Source organism: Rhipicephalus sanguineus, chromosome 3 (genome assembly GCF_013339695.2).
Source record: "Rhipicephalus sanguineus isolate Rsan-2018 chromosome 3, BIME_Rsan_1.4, whole genome shotgun sequence".
In the NCBI taxonomy this organism is placed as follows: domain Eukaryota; kingdom Metazoa; phylum Arthropoda; class Arachnida; order Ixodida; family Ixodidae; genus Rhipicephalus; species Rhipicephalus sanguineus.
Genome location: NC_051178.1, coordinates 147,453,372 through 147,475,513, shown reverse-complemented (window position 1 = coordinate 147,475,513; position 22,142 = coordinate 147,453,372).

Genomic DNA, 22,142 nt, shown 5'->3' with positions numbered 1-22,142 from the left:
AATGAAAAGGCACGCTCGCTTGGAACATAAGTGGCTGGTATAGGGAGGTACATGGGGCAAAGCTTTGTCAGAGTGGGGTATCTGAAGGTGCCTACAGTCCGCCACCAGTCACATGGGTCACTAGCTTTCTTGAGAAGTGTTCCCGCATAGTGAACGAGTGGCAGTGCCGCATAATATTGAAAATGTACGGTTACATGATCGCCAACAGCGCTGCACGTCGGATATGCACCAGCAATAAATCATACGTATTGGGGCGCTCGTCGCAGACAGATATCGTGCCTCCGTGTACTTACGATGTTTATCGCTTCTCTCGGCAACGTTTTTAGTGATACGAACGCAGAAGAAATGTGGAAGACGAGTTATTTTATGCATGATAATCGAATCGCATATTCGAATTTTTCGAATATTCGAAGTTATCAAATATTCGAAACTTTTCGAATACACGATTTCGAATCGAATACGAATATTTCGAATGTAATATTCGACGAATATTCGAAACTTTCGAATATTCGCACACCCCTACTTAACGGTGAACGCAAAGGCTCGCGTACAGCAGGGCGCACGCACGTATACGCAGGGATTTTTCTTGGTTAATGTGGCCACTGCGGACAGCTCCTGCAAAGTGAGGCTGTCTCGCGTTTACAAGCTTAGCGGAGAAGTAAATATGGGTGCCTTCAACGGGGCGCTTCACGGATGGCCTTATACTAACGCGCACAACAGAATCGCACATTCGTACTTCACCGACAGAATCGTGTTCCAAACATTATATTTATCCCGCCAGCAGTATAACAGCTAACTTTTGACTGTCGTGCCTGACATGTCTCCTACTGACAGGTCATCATAATGACGAAGGCAATGCGTTATTGCTGTAAAATTCAATATCGCTTCAGCATTGTTTTGACTTAATGTGAAAAGTGAATGTTCGCGTCACTGTAGGCCAGCGAACGCAACAGCAACATAAAATTAGCCCACTGACGTTATTTTCAAAGTTATATAGATTTATAAAAAATTAAGTTGTGGGATTTTGCAAGTCACGATATGATTATGCGGCACGAGATAATTGGGGAGTCCGGATTAATTTTGACAATCTTTAACGTGCACCTTAATCATGTACATGGGTGTTCTTTAATTTCGCCCCCATCGGAATGCGGCTGCCGCGACCTGGAATAAAACCCGTGTCCTCGAAATTAGCAGTGCCATACATCAGCCCCTTAACCACAACGGCGGTTAATGTATACAGATTTATATGAGTTGAGCGCACGAACAGCGCGCGCACAAAAACAGCGCACTTAAAGCATGAGGTGCGTGAGTGGAGACCTGCGATTGAATGCTTGGTGTGTCAAGTGTGAACAGTTGTTTCACTTCACAGCGCATGATTCTCGAGGACGCAGAACTCCAAGGGCGCATATGCAGGTACGCTTGTTGGTTCAGCTCTGAGCTGCAGACAATGACCGAGACCGCCTTCCTTGAACCAGAGCGACAGAGCAGTCTGTATACGAAAGTCTCCTGTGTCAACATTTACCTCACCGCGGCTTTTCCTCAGTGCGTAGAAAGAATTCCAGCTGTTTTCAATGAATAGCCCCTGCACGCTGGCACATCGCTAACCTGCACTGAAAAGGTGACCCAGCGTGGTGCGGTCGCAAGTATATATGTAATATAGAGCGTTAGTTCCAGATAGACCATAAGGTTACTTACTCGATGCAGGTGCCAGAGACGTTAGTACAATTAAGCTTATTCACAAGTCGCAAAATGAAATAATAGACAAACCAAGAAACAGAATGCGTATTCACAGCACAGCGGTGGAGCTATTGAGTTCCGTATTTGATGCCAGGCATGCGAGAAAAGTTCCAAGTTTCCTTACTCATCTTGTATGCACGGGACGAAGGAAAAATGAGGGAGATTGTTCTTTTTTGTGCATTTTCTGTACATATTTCTTTCACGTTTTAAAAAATTGATCGGTTCGTTGATTGTGGTGCGATTTGTATGTTATGATATTGCAAACTGTTGCTACAAATGTGTCCAAATCTACCAGGTACTCATTAAAATGTAATCGAGTGACCATTCGTCTGCGTAACATCGAATGCATTTGAATCGAATTAATGGACGGTTGAGTTCACTCCGCACTTATTGTTGATATTGGAAAATCACAAGTATGTGTTATTTGCTTCTTAGTTTATTCGTTGGCGTTCTTTTTCAGAGCTACGTCATAATTAAATTTTACGTAAACCTGCGATGCTCAGCATATTATATATAAGTGTTTTGATACGCTGATTTGATTAAAAAAAAGATATCTTCTTTAAGTAACCAAAACGTATACTAACCTGTAGTAAAATTTTATACGCTGCAGGAGCATGCTTTGAGCAACGGTTTGTTCATCAGAAGAATAGCGAAATAATTGATAACTACCATGAACGAGTTATAATTGAAATGACATTTGTCTCCTATTGGTATTAATGTACTGATTCCGTGGAAAAAAATTAAACTAAGCAACTATGATGTAGGCCTGTGTTTTAGTACAACGGTAATGAATATAAAAAATCGTTTTCTATCATATAGTTGACTTTTATTTTCCAATATTAAATACGGTATAATACGCCGGAGAAGGCAGTGCTTGCACAAGCTAACCTAAATATTTATGCGTGTAAACAGGCATCGCGATAAGGGTTATGTTTTAATGTCTACTATCACGTATATATTTGCACGGAGGCTGCTCCCCGTGTTCAACTGGGAATCAATTTGCTAATCGACTATGTAAACGTCACCTCAACCAGCTTTAAAAAAAGGTATAAGTATACTATACTTAGGAGATGATTCACTTTGGGCTCCCCGCTGATTGTCTCGCAGATTGTCTCATGCATATCTTTCAAGCTGGAAAATAAGCGTCTTCCGATTTTGCTATGAGCACACCGATGCTTCGTCACAATGCAGTAACTATATAGCGAGACGGTATGTATACATAGCGATCACCAAGGAGTGCGGTATGTGCAATTGCATGGTGCACACCTCAGTCCTTGATGATCGCTCATTCTTCATACCCAAACATTGCCGCGCTCTATGATCGCAAAGCGCATCGTATATGGTTGGCAAAATTTATCTATGTTTCGAAGTTCGTTTATAAAAAGCATTTTCGCCCTTCATTCGTTATTCTCTATACTTACAGGCTCTTCCCTGTTGCTCTCCTGGCATACCATGGTTGAATCGATCCGTATTCCGCTGAAACACAGCGTTTCAGTGATTGCATGTATGTAGCTTGGTTATATATATTGTGAGGTATATATTGCTTTCGATATATTGTGATATATTGTGTTAGATATACTTAGGAGGAACCGCTTTGTCTAGTTCAAGCTGTTCTACAATGATAATGATATATACAGATGAGCAAGTTGCACAAATGACGTTGATATGTCGAGATGACAAAGAAGAGTCACTGATTTGCCGCGCTCACAAGCTCACAATGTGTATACGTATATATATATATACGTATATGTGTATATATATATATATATATATATATATATATATATATATATATATATATATATATATATATATATATGATTGTCATTATATTCTCATTACTCTATGTCGTTCAGATAAACTTTGCACTTTGCTTGTTTCCCCTGTGCCGGACACACTCCCTTCGCCTCGTTAACTGTCATGCTCCTGTCGCCGTTTCACTTCAAGCTCATGATTGCCGCACAACCATCCGTATACAGTGCAGGGATTATTAGACAGAGTTCCTATTTGGAGAGTTAACTTTGGGATTCCCAAATGTAGGTCGTACTCAATATGAAGCCACAAAGAAACTAAACATGGGTATCCTGGGCGCGTATCTTCGTAAAGGTATTATATATGTGCTCTACGTGCGTCGCAGCATATATAGCTAAAACGATGCATAGAGTGTGTGGAAAAGGGTGGTGGGGGTGCCAGACATCATCGTCTTTGCCAGAGAGGCATGTCGCATGTATACAGCTACACCGTCCATTTTGATGACCGCTTCGGAGAGGGACTCTCCTCGTCCCCCTCAACCGTGTAGCGCGTCCCTATTGGCCGCGCGACTTCGTAATCACGTGACAGGCGGTTCCTCCGGCCCGTTAACTTCGACGCGCCACCGCCCCTTAGTTTGCGATATGGATCACCCGTGTGTCGTTTCTATGCCAACTGCTGTCAACAGGAAAGCCGCAGTGTACCTCCTAGTTCTATCTCATTGGCCGTCTGTTTGCCGTTGGAGCTTCGATTTTAACGGGGCAGCTTCTGTCGCCAACGTCGGATCTATTTTTTTTATTTTTATACGTTCTCGCGTAAATTTTTTTCGTATTTCTTACGCTGGCTATATAGGCGGACGTTTATAGACAAAGTTACTTCGTGTCCTCGATCACTTTTCTTGGTCACGACGTCATATTTCCAGACAGACGATGTTGCAGCCACAAGCAATTTATTGATAATATTTTATGCACACAGTCGAAAAGCAATACGGTTTGTATTATTGCTTGAGTGTGAATGTATGAGATCGTTATCTCAGTGTTATCTCTCTTTAAAAACGACGATTAAAGTAGAGAAAAAATGTTTTTGACTGATATATGTTTAGGCAATGAAGCAACAGACACTTTAATCATCTGAAAATTGAAGTAAATGCCCCTTGTGCAAGTTTCAAGTTTATTTCTGAAGAAAACACCACAGCTGTGTGCGCGCGTTGGATGGCACTATAATCACAGGCCAGTAGTGGGATTATTAACAAATATCTAATCAGTAGGAAGCTGTGAATTATACATGATTACACATGCTCAATATCAATCCAGAAAACAACATTTATGATGACGAAATAAACGGAACATTCAGTGAACTAGTAGCTAGTTATTCAACAAACAATATCTATTTTTCATAGTTAACATCGTAGGAAACACTACCTATGTATAGTCAAGAGTTCGACGAAAGTTCGTCTGGTCAGGTAACATGATGAGGAAGGAGATGCGGTCTCTGACCAAGTCAAGGCGAAAACACAGAGACGTTTCGGGACCCGTAAGGGTTTTTTTTTTTCCACCTGGTATATACGTGTAGGAAGAATAGGAAGAAGTAGTATGTGTTATATATATATATATATATATATATATATATATATATATATATATATATATATATATATATATATATATATATATATATATATATATATATATATATATATATATATATATACCAGTTTATTTATTTATTTATTTATTTATTCCTCAACCACAAGCTGAGGGCCACAACAGAGGGGACAAGACTTACATTACATTATGTGATATATCCACATCAAGCCACGTGCAGGCACAATAAATAACAAATTCGCGGCGTAATTAGGCATTCCCGGCATGTCAAATTAAACTTTTAATGCAATAAGAGTGTTTGGTAAAGCAATTAAACCGCAATTCAAGACATACGCACTCACGCACGTACACACACATGCATACACACGCACACGCACACACACACACACACACACACACACACACACACACACAAATTTAAAACTCGCAGGCACCTGTGAACGTTTTGCATGTGCAGCGTGCGCGCATGCGCGAGTTTGTGGGATTGCATTTAAATTATTTCATCGAGATGAGCTACCACCTATCTTACCAGTAAGTTCTTCCCGAATAGCATTTGGTAGTTTATTTCAGATTTTCATCATATCGGAGAAACACCAGCAGTGAAGTGTGTCACTAAGTGCTCTGTATTGGTTGTGCAATGTAATCGCTTGGTCCGTGGATTCGTTTTACTGGAGTTTGTAGATCAAACAACTTCCTAACACGTTCAGGGCAAACGTTTTTAAATGTGAAGCATTTCTTAGTGAACCTTTGGCACTTTGAGCGTTTCTATCTATCTATCTATCTATCTATCTATCTATCTATCTATCTAGCTGCCTACGTCTGGATGCTCTCATGATCGCCTCCTTAACTTGGTGTAGACCGAAATTGGCACGGGAGGGTAAGAGGACTTGACGATTATGACTGTCGGGCCATGGCATGAATGACGTGAAAATCCTGTCGCGTACGTCGTCAAACCCTTTCCTCCAGACGCGTGTGGCAGATACCCGTTTACCATGGGACGCAGATATGGGTATTGCGCCACAGGTGATTGACACTTTATATCTATCCAGGAATAGCGAGAAGAGACATTGGTAATTTAAATGCGAGAGCGTTAAGAAAAACCGACATTGGCAGCGTTTACCCGACGAATGTAAAGAATAAAAATTAGGATCCCAGCAGGAATCGAACCCAAGCATTCTGCGTGGCAATCGGGTATTGTACCACAGAGCCACGCCAGGTCTATAAACTGGCTTGGAAAACGGCCTATGCAGTCGTAATGAGGGTGCAACGTCAGTTGTGGTTGTGGTGCTGGCTATCTAATTTTAGAAGAGAGCAATAAACACTACATATGTACTCGTACGATACAAGTGTCATATCCGATTAACATCCGTGGTTCCAGTGTTGGCTCCGCTTTTATAGCAGTCTAATTACATTTATAGAATAGAAGTCATTACATTTGTATCCCTATGATTCAGCAAGCTATATTGAAGCATTGCTCGACCCCGGAGGAATTGTGATATTCACATGATTGCACCATAAAGTGCACTTAGTTTCGATAACACTGATATGGGCTCTAACGTGAGGGCTGACGTTACGTCGCACCATAAGTTACCGTTTAAACGCCAGTGTTGCCGACTTGCCTGGTAAGCCCACCATGTGCAGACAACTATACGCTTACAAAAACACGTCGATCCACCTCGTAACGCTTTGCTCAAAGCCATGAAATATACAGCACAGAGGTACTCGCTGACTGCTTCGCATGAAACCGATTCCGACAACACGTGGGATCTGCCTTTTTAAAGACGATAGTCTTTCTTGGGGAGCTTAAACGCAGAAATTTTGGTCTGTCTTTCTGTCTGTCTGTCTTTCTGTTTGTCGGCACGTCCCTCGATTCAGCCACTCGGCCAAAGTTGAACCACTTGCCCAAGGGCCAGCCGTCTTGAACTGGTACGGCTGTTCATACTTGTGAACGTTGTCGATCAAAAAGTAAATATCATGCATATCTGAGGTGCGACATCACTAGGTAAGTATTAGGTGGCGTGTTCCTTTAATAGAAAATGCATACATACGTAATTTTAAGGACCCTAGTTTCTTAAGCTGCGCTGAAAATGCATAAGAATGGAAGCTTGAGCGAGTTGGTATGCGTTCATCTTTGTTGAAACAGCGCTCACTAGACGACGACGAAGTAAAAGAAGCACGAGGGCTCGCCTGCTCGGTTGCTCGGTTGCTCGCCTGCTCTTGGGGTAGTGGCCAAGAATTGAGTAGCTGCTTTTTGGGTTTTTTTGTGCAGATCAGACCGGACAGGATGCCCTTTTCGTCTCCAGGACCAGGGACTTTCCTCTGGTCGGATTCCATTGCTCCCCAAGAGTTGCCAGTGGATCTTTTCTTGCGTAACGGCATCGCTTCTGTTCCTGTGGCTCTCATCCCTACCAATGACGGCGTCATTCGAATGAAGAACCCGAAAGCGATCCAGACGGAATTGCGGTCGGTGACGGCCCATTTCCAGAGCATCACAGAGGTCCGTCAGTTCGGCAGAGGGGGTATAATCTGCTTTTCCCCAGACCAGTCCTGTGTGCAAGACCTTCTAAAGTGTTCGATGTTCGCATCCACTTCGGTGAGCGCATTCATTCCTCCACATTTAGCATGCACCAAAGGTCTAGTCCGTGGCGTAGACGTGAACATGACACCATCTGAAATACTAGAATTGTTCTCTCCAGCAGGTGTTATTTCTGTTTATCGGTGTGGACGTGTGGTAGACAAGAACAAAGTACCAACCGAGACTGTCATAGTAACATTTGCAGGGACAGTTCGGCCATCAGAAATTAAGGCATGGCCTCTAATTTACAAGGTAGAACCCCTTTCCCCTCGCCCTCTCCAATGTCTAAAGTGTTGGCGTTATGGGCACACCATAAGAGGTTGTAGGTCTAATGTCAGGTGTCGAGTATGTGGGGAGGATCACAATTCTAGTGACTGTCAAAGTAAGGAAGAAAAGTGTTGCCTTTGTAACGAAGCTCATGCTGCAGACTGTGCAAGCTGTGCCGCAAAGGCTCGTGAGCTGCAAATTCTCGAAATAGCAGAACGGAGACGTTGCTCTCGCAGAGAAGCAATAGCTGAATTACAGACGAGATCACAAGGTTACGCTGGTGTTACTGCTCGCCATATGCCATCAATGGAAGGGTCTCTATCCGCTGCTATTGCTGAAGCGATCGACAAGGCAATGGAAAAAGCGATGGAACGCCTTGCTGGGAAACTTTGCGAGTCTCTGGCCCAAATCATCACTAACCAGATGGCACAGATAGTTAGCACAGCAGAAAATGTTAACTTAACACCTCAAAACAGTGACACTTCACGACCATCAAAGGAGGAGGTGTCGGTTATCTCATCTCAGGATACTCAGTCTGCAGGTACATCCGCCGTTGCCAGACAGTATCAAGGTGAAGATATAGATGACGTGCAGGACTCAGATGAGATGGAGATGGATCCACGATCGTTAAAACGCTCAAGATCCCCTTTGACTAAAAAAGGTACTTCGCCAACCCACTCAAAGACCAAGAAGTACCAGAAGGATAGCCTGACTAAAAGCGCTTTCTTAAAAGAAAGCATTTTAAGCAAGGCAGTTACAGAGTCTATTTTATCAAAACCATAGGTTCACTCAAAATTCTTCACTGGAATTGCCGATCAATTCACTCAGCAGTAACTGATTTGGTGTACTTGGCATCGAAATTCACTCCAGATATTATTGCACTACAAGAAACCTGGCTTTCAATGCATCAGCCTTTTCAATTAAGTAGATTCAGATCTTTCCGGCTAGACCGACCATCGAAAGGCGGAGGTCTAGCATTCTTTATCAATAATAGAATAAGCCTCAAGGCAAAAATTGCATATAAGCATATGACACCTGACAGCGAAATTTTTGCATTAGAAATAACTTTGCCAGGCTGCCTGCCTTTCTTGTTGATAAATGCATACTTTCCTACAGGGGTACAAGATACTCGGTGTTTGGACTCTGCAGTTACATCTCCGTGTAAAGATAAAATTCTGGTGGGGGATTTCAACTCCCATCATACGTGTTGGGGCTTTCGAACAGATAGCTGTGGCAAACGATTGTGGGATTGGACAGTAGATAACAGCCTGTCTTGCCTTAATTCGGGAACGCCTACTTTTATTCGTGCGCGATCCCGTTCAGCCTTGGATTTAAGCTTTGTAAGTTCGTCTCTCACTAGTTTGTCATGGGCAGCCATGGACTGTGCCACCAACAGCGATCATTTGCCAGTAATATTTGAGATTGCTTGTCCAGTAACTTCATCCTGTTCTCAGACTCGACTATTTATAAATTACGGCAAATTTAAAAAAGATCTAGAAAATGCGTTGACCACACATTCGGATGAGCGAGACGATATAAAAGCTATGAGGCTAAGTGCATTAATTAAAAGGACGTACAAAAAAGCAGAATTTGTTGTTGAGTCTGCAAAGTCCATTTCCGGTAGTCCTTGGTGGAATTCAGATTGTACACGAGATTACCGTCGACGACAGGCAGCTTGGAAGAAGCTTATGTATAACCAGTCCCCCCAAAATTGGTCCGATTACAAATTTTACGCTGCAATATTTAAACGCACAGTTTCTTTAGCTAAAGAAGCATACGATAGGAAACACTATGATTACCTATCGAATCCTAAGAACAAAAAATCGCTGTTTAGGTTTATGAGATCACGAAAAATTTTACCATCACCAAGTAATATAGACTGTGAAATTATGTCATCAGATGAAATGAAGAAATCTTTGGAAGGCATAGCTAAAGGCCTGGAATGTAGATTTACATCAACTAAGTTATACAATTTGCAAGTACCAGCGCTAACGGTGGATTTTACTAAAGTTTCATTGGAAGAATTAGGTCTAGTGATTCAAGATTTACCCTCGTCAGCTCCAGGTCCGGACGGAATTACGGTTGCTATGATAAAGATATTATTCAAATTATCACCGTGTGACCTCATCAATACAATAAATTATTCGTTAAAAAATGCCTGGATTCCATATGATTGGAAATTAGCTAAAATAATTCCGGTACAAAAAAGACAAGGATTAGGCTATACCATAGAAAACATTCGACCTATTTCTCTTACTTCTAATATGGTAAAACTCATAGAGAGGGTGCTCCATAATAGAATTTCAATCTGGATGGCGGATAATTTATTGTTAAATCCAAATCAAATTGGCTTCAGAGCAGACTGTTCTATATGGTGTGCACACACCGATTTAGAAAGCCGTATTCAACTTGCTCGGAAAAGAAGGCAACACGCAGCTTTGGTGACGTTAGATGTCGCCAAAGCGTATGATAGTGTGGAGCATTCAGTTTTATTGGACCACTTACAGAGGCGTAATTTCCCTCAATATATCATTGCGTGGTTGGGCGAATTTTTGAGGGCAAGAGAATTTTATTGTTATAAGGACGGCTGTGCATCATTAAAGTTCAAACAGACTCGCGGAGTCCCCCAAGGAGCAGTGTTATCTCCAGTATTATTTAATGTATTAATGAGCTCAATCCCCAATTGCCAGGATGTGCAGGTATATGTTTATGCCGACGATATTGCATTCTTCGCGGCTGATAGTGATATTTATTCTCTATATCAGAAATTACAGAGATATATGAGTATGCTAGAGGTATGGCTAGAGACAATTTGCATGTCCTTAAATGTAAATAAAAGCGCATTGTTGATATTTCCAATTGCAGATCCAATTTCAATTTCAATATTCTATAAACAAGAGCCTATTCCGCAGGTTGAGTCGCTAAAATATTTGGGAATCATTTATAATGGGACACTAAACTGGACTCCACACATAGAGAGTATCGTACCTAAGGCACAACGTGCCTTAGGCATACTACGTAGGCTGAGCAGCAGACGATATGGACTACGTAGGGACACACTTTTGATGGTCTATAAAATGTACATGCGCCCAATATTAGAATTTGGGTGTGTCTTGTTCTCGGGTGGCCCTGCGTACAAACTTAAGCCTCTGGTTATGCTGGAGCGAGAAGCCTTGCGATTGTGTTTGGGACTCCCTGGGTTTGTAGCAATCAACGTTCTGTATCAGGAAGCGCGCTTGCCAACATTGCCTTGTCGATTCCGAATCCTGACGGTGCAGACATTTTTAAAATTTTATAGCTTTCCGTTAAGACGATCCGAATATGCTTTTATAAATGAGCCAGACTCCTTTTTTCTTGCTCATTGGCCACGTTTTCGTACACCACAGATTATTTTTGTTCAGAAGCAGCTAGACCGGATAAACGTGAAGATTCGAGATGTGCCTGCAGCAAATGTGTCCAATCAAAATCTTAAGATAGAATTCGATGAGATTTTCCCCTCTAAGCCTAAATTTCAATCATACAGGGTGTTAAATAGTCGGCTGCAAGATTATCTTACACACGCGAAAACAAAAAATATAGTAGCCACAGATGCTTCAGTAATTGACGAAAAGGCAGGCGTAGGTATTTACTCCCCTTCGCTTGGCTGGTCATTTTCATTAAGACTGCCGGACTTCACCCCTGTGTTTGAAGCGGAACTCTCGGCAATTATACTGGCGCTGCGAAAACTAGATTTGAATGACCATTGCGCAATAATAATAACAGATTCCCTGTCAGTATGTACATCTCTAACAATGTCATCAAAATCAATTGCCTTAAAAACGCTCCTTACGCTAGTGCCTCCACAATTGAAAATTTTGAAATTATGGGTACCTGGCCATTGTGGGTTAGAAATAAATGAAATGGCTGACACACTAGCGAGAGCGGCATTGAACGGTCCAATAATTTCGGTCCTCCCTGAAGTAGCCAGCATAACTGCGATTAGGTATAGGAAATTTTCCCTTCGAGCAGACGCCATAGAATCAATAACTTCATGGACAGAATTTAGACATCTAAAATTTCCATGGAAAATTCAGTGGTGTCAAACTAGACAATTAGAAGTATTATTAACTAGATTACGATGCCGAGTGCCCCCGTTGAATCTATATGCACACAGGGCTGGTCTGGTGATATCTCCCCTCTGTCACTTTTGTTCAGAAATCGAATCGATAGAGCATTATTTTTATCGTGTCGCCGCTATATATTACAAAGAAAAAGACTTCTTGAAACTCATTGTGCTAAGCTGGGGATAATTTTAACAATAGACGCTATTCTCACCTTCGGTGCTTCGGATTTGGGTGTCAGCCACAGGAATGTTTTTGATGCCGTAATTGCTTTCCTTCAGGAAACAAAACGAATGTGTTTTTAAGTTCTTAAATGCAAACCTGTTCCGAAAATAGCAATGAATCAATAAGAAAAAAAAAATCAATAAAAAAAGAAGACGTTCGGTACCACAGTAATTTCATTATTCTAATTTTTAGTTAGGATGAGAAGTCTGGGCTGAATGTAGAAATAATTATTGCACTAGTTCTTTTTATGTGTGCTTGTCTTTTGTGTTAACTTAGTAGTTTAAAATCTTCATATCTACAATTCTTGGCCAATCCCCCAGAGTGGGTATGAGCCATGAGTAGAGGATCATCATCATCATCATCACAGGACAGGCGCTGCCTGTCGTGTGCCTTCTTTTACTTCGTCGTCGTCTAGTGAGCGCTGTTTCAATAAAGCTGAAAATGCGACTGCGCTGAAATTTGGCTTCCTCCGTGCCCTTCGCACGAGCTCATTGTTGTGTTTAGGTTTCGGTTCTGTATTGCACTGTACGAATGCCATGGGTTGGTGTTGAAAAACTTTAGTTTTGAGAAGGCCAAGAAGGTGAAAAAAAAATATTTAAAAAATGAAAAAGCAGCGTTGTGGGCGGCCTTCAGGCTGCCGGTTGTGGGCGCCGCTCTGGCGTTCCTGTTTTACCCAGGCGACGTCTAAATAAAAGAGTGTGTGGAGAGTACTCGTTGAGTGCGGACGTTTCTCTGCTTCAGCGCTTCGCGCCAAACCGCGTTTTCGGGCTGGCTGGGGTCCCCGCCGGTCGCGTTGGTCACCGCCGGTCTTCGCCTGCTGCTGCGCCGGGACTACCAGCACGCAACACAGCACTCATGTTTCCCGACGTATTGCCAGATGGCGTCCATATCTCACACAGCGCCTCTTCTATCGTCTTTACACGACATTTGCAGCGAAGCACGCAGATACGAGGCCATTTTTTTTTAATATTTTGTTCTCTCAATCATCCTGCCTGCAGGAGGACGCGAAATAAAAAATCAACTTTTATTTGGGGTGGCACTCTTGTTAAAACACCGCCATTGTAATTCAAGAAAGAAAAGTTTGTATACACTTTATGCCTTCGCGTTACTATACATAAAGTGAACAATATTCGGCAATCGTATTCATATCTCAGGGTCCTTACAAGAGTATTTACTGTAAGGCAGCGAAAAAAAAAGAGATCGTACCAACCGAGGCGATGTTATAACACATAGTACGACATGGGCGAAATGCGAATAGTTAATCGCGAATGGCATTTAATTGTAAAAATGATTGTGTAGCCAAGTGCCGTCAAGAAGCTACGTGCACATCCTATAAGCGCAGCTGGTGGAATATTCCTGCGGTTCGTTTTCGGCCGCTCGTCCGGCACGTCACAAATAAAGAGGCCCTGAGGTCCAGTACTCTCTTTTTATTATGTTTTGTACAGTCATCGAGTTTGTCATTCTTATTCATTGATTCAAAAATAATATAAAAAAAAGATTTATTTACCGCGTAATCATGATGACTTCTCCTTCCCATAAAAAAAGAAACTAAGAAAGTAATACACAATAATAAAACCGTCACATACAAGTCCAAAACATCAAACATGAAAGGAGCTAGAGACATGAGTTGCCGATAGAATCTGAGATATATCGAAGTATACAGACAGAAATAATAGGTGAGAACAAGTTGTACCACGCCATGCAAAATAAAGCTACACAACCTACACTGCGCTGCTCGTATTGTACGCGACCAGCTTTCCAAATTTCAGAGTAAATTGTCTAAGTCGTAGCGAGGAGGGACGCTGTATTGGGGCATCCTCTCAAGCACTATCTGTAGTTGGTCTCTCTCTACCGTGTATTGCTCGTGGACGCCGCTCGTGCTCGGGGTCCATGAAATGAGCCGTTGGTTGAGCTGTATACCGGCCGACCCTTACGCCGCTGTCCAATAAACGCCTTTACAAGTGGTGGTGAGTGTTATGCTCGAACTTCGATCCCGAACCTTCCACTCAACCAACGGCTCAATTCACAGACCCCGAGCACTGGCGGCATTTACGAGCAATGCGCGGTAGAGACCTTTACAAAGTTATGAAATTTGTGATGACGCGGTGCATCACGAGTGCCTGTGTCGTTAAAAATATGTTCCAAACCAGCCATTTTTAAGACTTTCTTTTTTCGAACAGTTGAGAAAGCTCAAACCATATATTGTCCGTTTATATAAGGACCTGAAACAAAGTGGAAGTTATGTCTGACCCTGTACCTTATGTTTCTTTATACGCAGGCCCCTGCACCCTATCCATGTGTAGAGCTTTTGTCGAGCTGCTCAGTGTCGTTTCTTTTTTCCAAAAGATCCCTATAGAGTTTATTTGCTGCAAATAAAATGAATTGACTATTGCGTCCAATTCACAAGCCCACATCCCCAGCGCAGGTGTGGGTCCAGCTTTCACAACAGCGAACGATATATATACAAACATACTCAGCCATTTGCCCTTAAGTGCATCCATTTTTAACGCAGTGAGCTACGCAAGAACCAACAAATGAAATCAGCGTGCTTGGATGGTGCACCCCACGCATATATATATAAACAGTTCAGAATGGCAGCGACCGAAAGAAAGATCCGGATACTCCGAACAGAGGCTGTCTTTAAAAGGGCCGGACGGTCGCATTTGAAAACAAAGGCCCCCACAACGAGCATATATGCCTCGCAACAATAAAGGTCGCTTCGCGTGTGTATGCCTCTTGACGCTAATGCCGCTGGGTGTAGAGCTGAATGGAGCGGTATATACACACTGTAGAGCCATGAATGGGGATGCGCGGGGAGACCGTATACACGCACAAGGGCCAGCATAATGAAGACTCCGTTCATCCATCGCGCAAAACCCCACGCTGCGCATCTCTCCCTTTCAAAAGGAGCGAGCAGATGTTCCTTAATCAAGGCACGTTATGGGTGCTTTCAGGAGCACCCTATATATCACTCGGGCTTCCCTGCTGGGCTGTTGCGGTTGCGCAGGCATAAACCACATATACATCAAACCCGCAGTGAATGGAAGTGTGTACACTTAATTGACGATACGTCCGCACCTGATTTTGCGTTGCCAGAAACGCATTAGAGTAAAGAGAAGAACCGAGATATGCCTAAACGGCAACGTCGACTCAAAAGTGTCTGTTTATACATTTACGTTATCCGTGGGACCAATTAGTTTAGGTTAGGTTTTCCAATAACACATATCGAAGCAAGAGGTGCTTTATTTGTAATACTTTTCCGTATGAATACTTTCAGAAGTGGTGTGAGCTAAGCGTATAAAATTATCCAAGAGATACAGACACTTGATAGATGACGCAAAGAGCAGAGTAGCCATGCTGTAGACATCTGGAGGATGACGGAATGAAAACTATTGGCAATTGGCCGTCCCGTTGAGTGCCATTTCGCTCGCTGTCAAATCATTCCGGTGACAGCTTTTGCCAAAGTTATTTCACACACACACACACACACACGAACACCCTTGTGCACGTCCATCAGGTGAGATAAGCAAAGGATAATTCGTGTGATGTTCGCAGGACGCCAAGAAACGGGAGTCTGAAGGATCTTCATAGAAGCTTGAATGTGACGAGTTTACATGCTCTATGGTTGAAAGAGATAGAATGGCTACAGTCATTGATTTTCTCTTAATTTTATCCTCGAATGTTACATAATCGATTAGCGAGTGCAAATAGAGCAAAAGAAAATGCGTGCTTGCAGGAACACCGTGAGCATTGCGTAACATGGAATCCTCTATAAGCACAAGTGCCCGTGCGATAACGAACTTGTCAGCGAAGCGAGGGTTATTTGGCTACTTTCACTGCGTGTTGAAAATAAATTATTTACTTTTGTACGAACGTGGGGCTAGCTGTGAGCCCTCTATAAGTCCTTTAATCCCACTATCCATTCTAAGGAGCATTATTAATAAGATGGATAAATGGATGTATGGAAAAGCTTTATTGAGGTCCATTACGTCTCTCTAGTTTCGTAGCCCGAAGATGATACTTTTGTTTTCTACACAAATGCTCCTCCAGATATAAGTTTTTCCAAGTGTCCTCCTTCCTAGGAAAGAGAAAAGAAACTTTGCAAACACAACCGATAGCATCACATAGGCGTACGATGCCTTTGAAGCCTTTGTAATCTTTGAAGGCGTGCTGTTTAAGTTTCGCTTGTCCGATTAAATCGCCTTCGTGCGTAAAGTTACTGCAGCCTACGAATGCAATACTACCGTTCGTCTTCTTCTTAGTCTCCCCCCAGTTGCTAAACCAGCGAATCTGGCCTCAAGAGCACGACTTGACGGAGTTGTTCCCCGGCCAAACTGGCGCCGCAGTGGCGCCGGGCCGTTTGCAGTTCTACGGCCACGTATATAGACCGCTCTACACGAAGTAGCAGTAGGCAGCGGGCCTGTACAGAGGAGCGCGCGCGTTCATTCTCGTCACGGCGTGGTGGCGGCGGGGTGGGGTGGGGTGGGGCCTGAATGCGCGAAGGATGCGCTCCAGTGCGCCCCGCTAGGCCAAAGATGGCGAGGCCACTTTTGATAGCGGCATTGTTTAGTAGGCCCCGGCGGGCCTCATTGGCGGAAGGACCAGAGACCGTCGCGGCGTGACCACCAATCAAAACGCGAGAGCCCATCCAGGCGTTATTTTTTATTTCCTTCTTCTTCTACTTTGTTACGCTCGCCGAGTGTGTGAGCCCCTCCACCACCACCACCGGCACCATGCAAGCGGCTGCTGCTGTTGCAGCCGTCGTGGCCTCGCTCTAATGACTCCGTTCCGCCGCTCTGCCGTCATGCAACGCAACGAGAGTCGGGATCGCGCTTGAGTTGCCGGACTCAGCGAATCCGCGACGGCAGCCAAATAGCAGGCTTTGTCGAGGTGCCGGCGTCTGTACTCGAGTGGCGTTTGCTGCGCACTTCGAGAGAGGCCGTTCTTCCTCGCCGCTCGTGCGAACAAGACGTGCAAAATGGCCGTCGTATAATCACACACGACAATCCGTGTCGCGGTGTATACCGTGGCGACGCATTCTCGGAGGAAACAGCTTGGTTCGGGCCCGGTTGTAGACAGACCGGCACGGTCCAGTTCCTGAGCACACCACTAGCTTCTCTATGTGCATGCGCGCAGCAATACGCGATTCGATTGTTTGGATAGCGAGGCCAGTGTACACCCCGCTCGCATTCCTTGGTTGTCATTTGTATGCGGCGATATCGCGTCCACCATTGTTAGATTTCATCGAAAAAAAATTGACGGGGTTAGACTGGAAAGCAGTTACCAGACGTGATGAGTTGTGTACTGTCATTTAGGTACTACAACAGACTGTAGTTACTTTACGCTACCTAAGGGTAAGAACAGACATGCGCATCTAACTATTCGCTAGCAGCGTTACCGTCATTAAACTTCGTAGAAGTATAACTGATTTCAACGGAGAAATCATTTCACGAGCTACAGCCATGCGTTAAAAAAAAGATTAAGACACAGATTTCGTATACATTGGTATTAAGGCAGCAAGACACATCATCGATATCACCCCCTTGCATGTGAATACACTATATTACGTATAGGAAAGCCTTGCTATTTTAACACCGCGCACAGGTGAACTGATGTAGCGCCGCCTGTGCGTCTATATTGCTACAAAGGTGCTCTAACTTCTTTCTCTTTTTTTTTTTTTTGCGAGACATGGCATTGGTCTCAATTAAGTACGTTGTACCTTGTGTTCTCTGTGGTCATATATGTTGACTTTATGTACTCGTGTATCATTCCATTTGTCCTCGCATTCACCTGCAGTATAGTATGCTAGGGGTGCTGGCAGGCAAGCCTCTCCTATCCGTCTGCCATCTATCGCTATATTTCTTACTTCTCTGAACTTACAAACATTCACTTCTGGCAGATTTACGCTTGAATATAAAACCTCATAATGGCAGTTTTTTTTTTTTTTTTCAGCACTTCCTATGCGAGGAAGTGCTGAAAACGCAACAGAAAACTCAGCAGCACAAACCGCACTCGAAAGAGAGATAGTCTATAAATGAAACCCTCTTGTAGGGTTCTATATGGTAACAATCTTGTACCCACAACTTTGTAGTAACGTTGCTACCACTACATGTAGCAGTCACAAGAACCGTAAACAGTGCTAAAAATGCGAAACTACTGTCCTCATCAACGTCGGAAGTGTTACGTATTCAATGGCAGGAAAAATGACATTTTGAATTCTTGAGGCCGTGGTCGATATTCGCAAAAGCATCTCCTTCTATAGAAGTATTCGTAAGAGCAAATTCTCGGCACTACTTTGATGTGCATATTATTAGCAAGGACAGTCACAGGGACAGTTATAAGGAACACATGCGAACAAAAAAGCATTGCGAATTTGTTCCCGGAGTGAAACGCCTTCTAATAAGTGGCATAATAAAGATCTTACTGGTGCGCAGGTTATTTGCTAAAAAGTGAACCCACTATATTCCAGCCTATTATGAGCTCACAACAACAGTCGATCATGGTGGCGATGCCGTCCGCCGCCACCGGTGTCTGTCGCAGCTATCACGCTCCATAAGAGAGAGGGAAAAAAATTGCACCATCTCCCGCTAAAGGGGACCATGTGCCGATGCGAAGCCGGAGCAGTTGCACGATCGCGTTCCGTTGGCGTTCGTTGGGCATGCTACCGACCTCGCGTCGTGGAACGCGAAGAGCGACGCTACGCGCGTCGTATCTTCCATCTAGCCTGGCCGTTAATTCTCACAGGGCGAGCGGGGAACGCGGTCGACAGGCGGGCGAGAGGGGAGCAGCGTAGGAGAGGAGAGAGAAGGGGAGGGGACGCGCATGCGCTCGAGCTCATCGCGGCGTTGCGCAGGAGAGAATTTCGGCATGTCTAGCCCGCATTTCAGAGGAAGAGTGGAAAGGGGGAGGGGAGAGGTGGAAGTGGAGAGGGAAATGGGAGAGGATAAGGGTAGAGGGAAAGGGGAGAGGGTGAGTGGAGAGAAGGATGGGGAGAGTGGGAGTGGAGAGGAGTGTGTGGGGAGGGTATGTGCATGCGCAGTAAGTGTGGTCACGCCGCACACCACCACCACCACCACCGGATTGAGCTCCGCCTTAAGATACTTCGCATCTAAAAAACAGGGTTCGAGCCGGAATTGAACACAGGCCCTCTGCGTGGTAGTCAAGTGTTCTACCCTACCACAAAGCCACAATGGTGCTTGAAACTACTTCGTAAAAATACTCTATAGAGGCGTCATGTCGATCGAGGAGTAATATTGTAGTATTGAATGGCAGAAGCGTATCGCGCCAGTTTAACGAGTGGGTGATTTCAAGCTGCCCACCCGTTACAAAGAACTTGGCGATAATTCACCGTGATCATCAGCCACAACGTCAACAAAAGGAGTATATAGGTATGCACGTTGCCTAACAGACGCGTGCTGGTTACTTCGCTACTTCGCAAAATGATGAAGAATTGTGGCGTAACGGGCACTTCGCAACTCTACTTGCAGTAGTTGTCTATAAGAGAGTGTACCAGGCTCTAAGAAGGTCGCTCGTCCAGCCGTGGATGTGCTGCGTGTGCAACGCAGGCCTGGAGTCCACTTTTAAAGACGATAGTCTTTCTTGGGGAACTTAAACGCAGAAACTTTGGTCTGTCTTTCTGTCTGTCTTTCTGTTTGTCGGCACGTCACCCGATCAGCCACCCGGCCAAAGTTGAACCACTTGCTTACCGCCCACCCATCTTGAACTTGTACGGCTGTTCACACTTGTGAACGTTGTCGATCAAAAAGTAAATGTTACGCATATCTGAGGTGCATATAGATACGCAATTTTAAAGACCCTAGTTTCTTAAGCTGCGCTGAAAATGTGACTGCGCTGAAACTTGTCTTCCTCCGTGTCCTCTGCACAAGCTCATGTTGTGTTTCGGTTTCGGTTCAGTATTGCATTGTACGAATGACAGAAGGCGCCGCTCTGGCATTCCTGTTTATCGAAATCCTGTTTATAGAAATATCGAAAATAGAAAACAGGCCCTTATACGTAGCTTATCTAGATATTACCGGGGCGTATGACAACGTTAATCAGGAAATTTTGTGGGATATACTGAAAGAAGTGGGCATAGGTGACGACTGTATACAGCTTTTGAGGGAAATATACCGAGAAAATACAGTTTGTATAGAATGGGAAGGAATAAGTAGCAAGGACAGCGTTGAAATTAGCAAGGGGCTGAGACAGGGATGTCCTTTGTCCCCGCTGTTATTCATGCTGTACATGGTGAGGATGGAAAAAGCGCTAGAAGGTAGTAACATTGGATTTAATTTGTCACACAAGCAGGTCGGCACGATGGTTGAGCAGAAGCTTCCAGGTCTATTTTATGCTGATGATATTGTCTTATTTGCGGGCAGTCAAGATGATATACAGCGACTGGCAGATATATGCGGAAGGGAATGTGAGGCTCTAGGACTAGGATTTAGTGCGACAAAATGTGGATTGATGGTATTCAATGATCACGAAGACCATGTGGTCTTTATACAGGGCCAAAAAATACCGAGGGTAAGCGAGTACAAGTACCTCGGAGTATGGGTAAATGAGGGGGATAGATATATGGAGGTACAAGAGAAAGCATCGGTAGCAAAGGGAAAGAGGAATGCTGCAATTATGAAGCACAGAGCTTTATGGGGATACAATAGGTACGAGGTGCTTCGAGGGCTGTGGAAGGGTGTGATGGTCCCGGGGCTTACATTTGGGAACTCAGTAGTGTGCATGAAGTCAGAGGTACAATCCGGAATGGATGTAAATCAAAGGACGGTGGGCCGCCTCGCGTTGGGCTCTCACGGGAAGACGACAAATGAGGCTGTAAAGGGTGATATGGGATGGACAGGCTTTGAAGTGAGGGAAGCTCAGAGCAAAATGAGATTCGAAGAGAGGCTGAGGAAAATGAAGAACAGTAGATGGGCAGAGAAGGTTTTCAGGTATTTGTATAGAAAAAGCGTTGACACGCAGTGGAGAAAAAGAACTAGGAGGCTCACCAGTAAATATACGGCTAGCAGTGCGGGCGATATGGCAACAAGGAGCATTAAGCGGAAGGTCAGAGAGGCGGAGAGGACTTATTGGATGGCAGCGATGGAAAAGAAGCCGGCTCTGAGTAACTACCGAAAGGGAAAAAACGAAATAAGGAGGGAAAGGTTTTATGATAATTCAAGGGGAAGCGCTTTACTGTTTGAAGCAAGGTCGGGCTGCCTTAGAACGCGTAGTTATAAAGCGAGATTCAGTAACCAAGAAGAACAATGTACATGCTGCGGGGGAACTAAGGAAACGATGGAATATGTACTGATTGAATGTGGCGATATTCACCCAGGTATACGTGTGGGCACGGGTCTACATGAAGCCTTGGGTTTTAGGGACAACAATGGAAAGCTGCACAAGTCCGCGATAGAAATAAGTAAGAGACGGTTAGAGTATTGGTGGCAGAAAAGTAGAGATAAAGAACAAAAATAAATAAGGGGGGAAAAATAAGGTCATTCTGCCTTATGAGTCAGAGAGATGGACCGTGAATTTATATTGTTTTGGTATAATAACATAGATTTAATCAATGTAGATAAGGTATTAGGCCAACATGAAACAAGGAAGGTTTTTTTTTTTTTTTCTTCGAGCCTGGTGGCAGACATGTCACCGCCCCGTTTTAAAGGGGACGCTCATAGCATCCATCCATCCATCGATGTTTTACCCAGGCGACGTATAAATAAGAGAGTTTGTGGAGAGTACTCGTTGAGTGCGGACGTTTCTTCTCCTTCGGCGCATCGCGCCAAACAGCGTGTTCGGGCTGGCCGGCGTCCCCACTGGTCACGTTGGTCACCACCGGTCTTCGCCTGCCGCTGCGCCGGGACTACCAGCCCGCAACACAGCACTCAT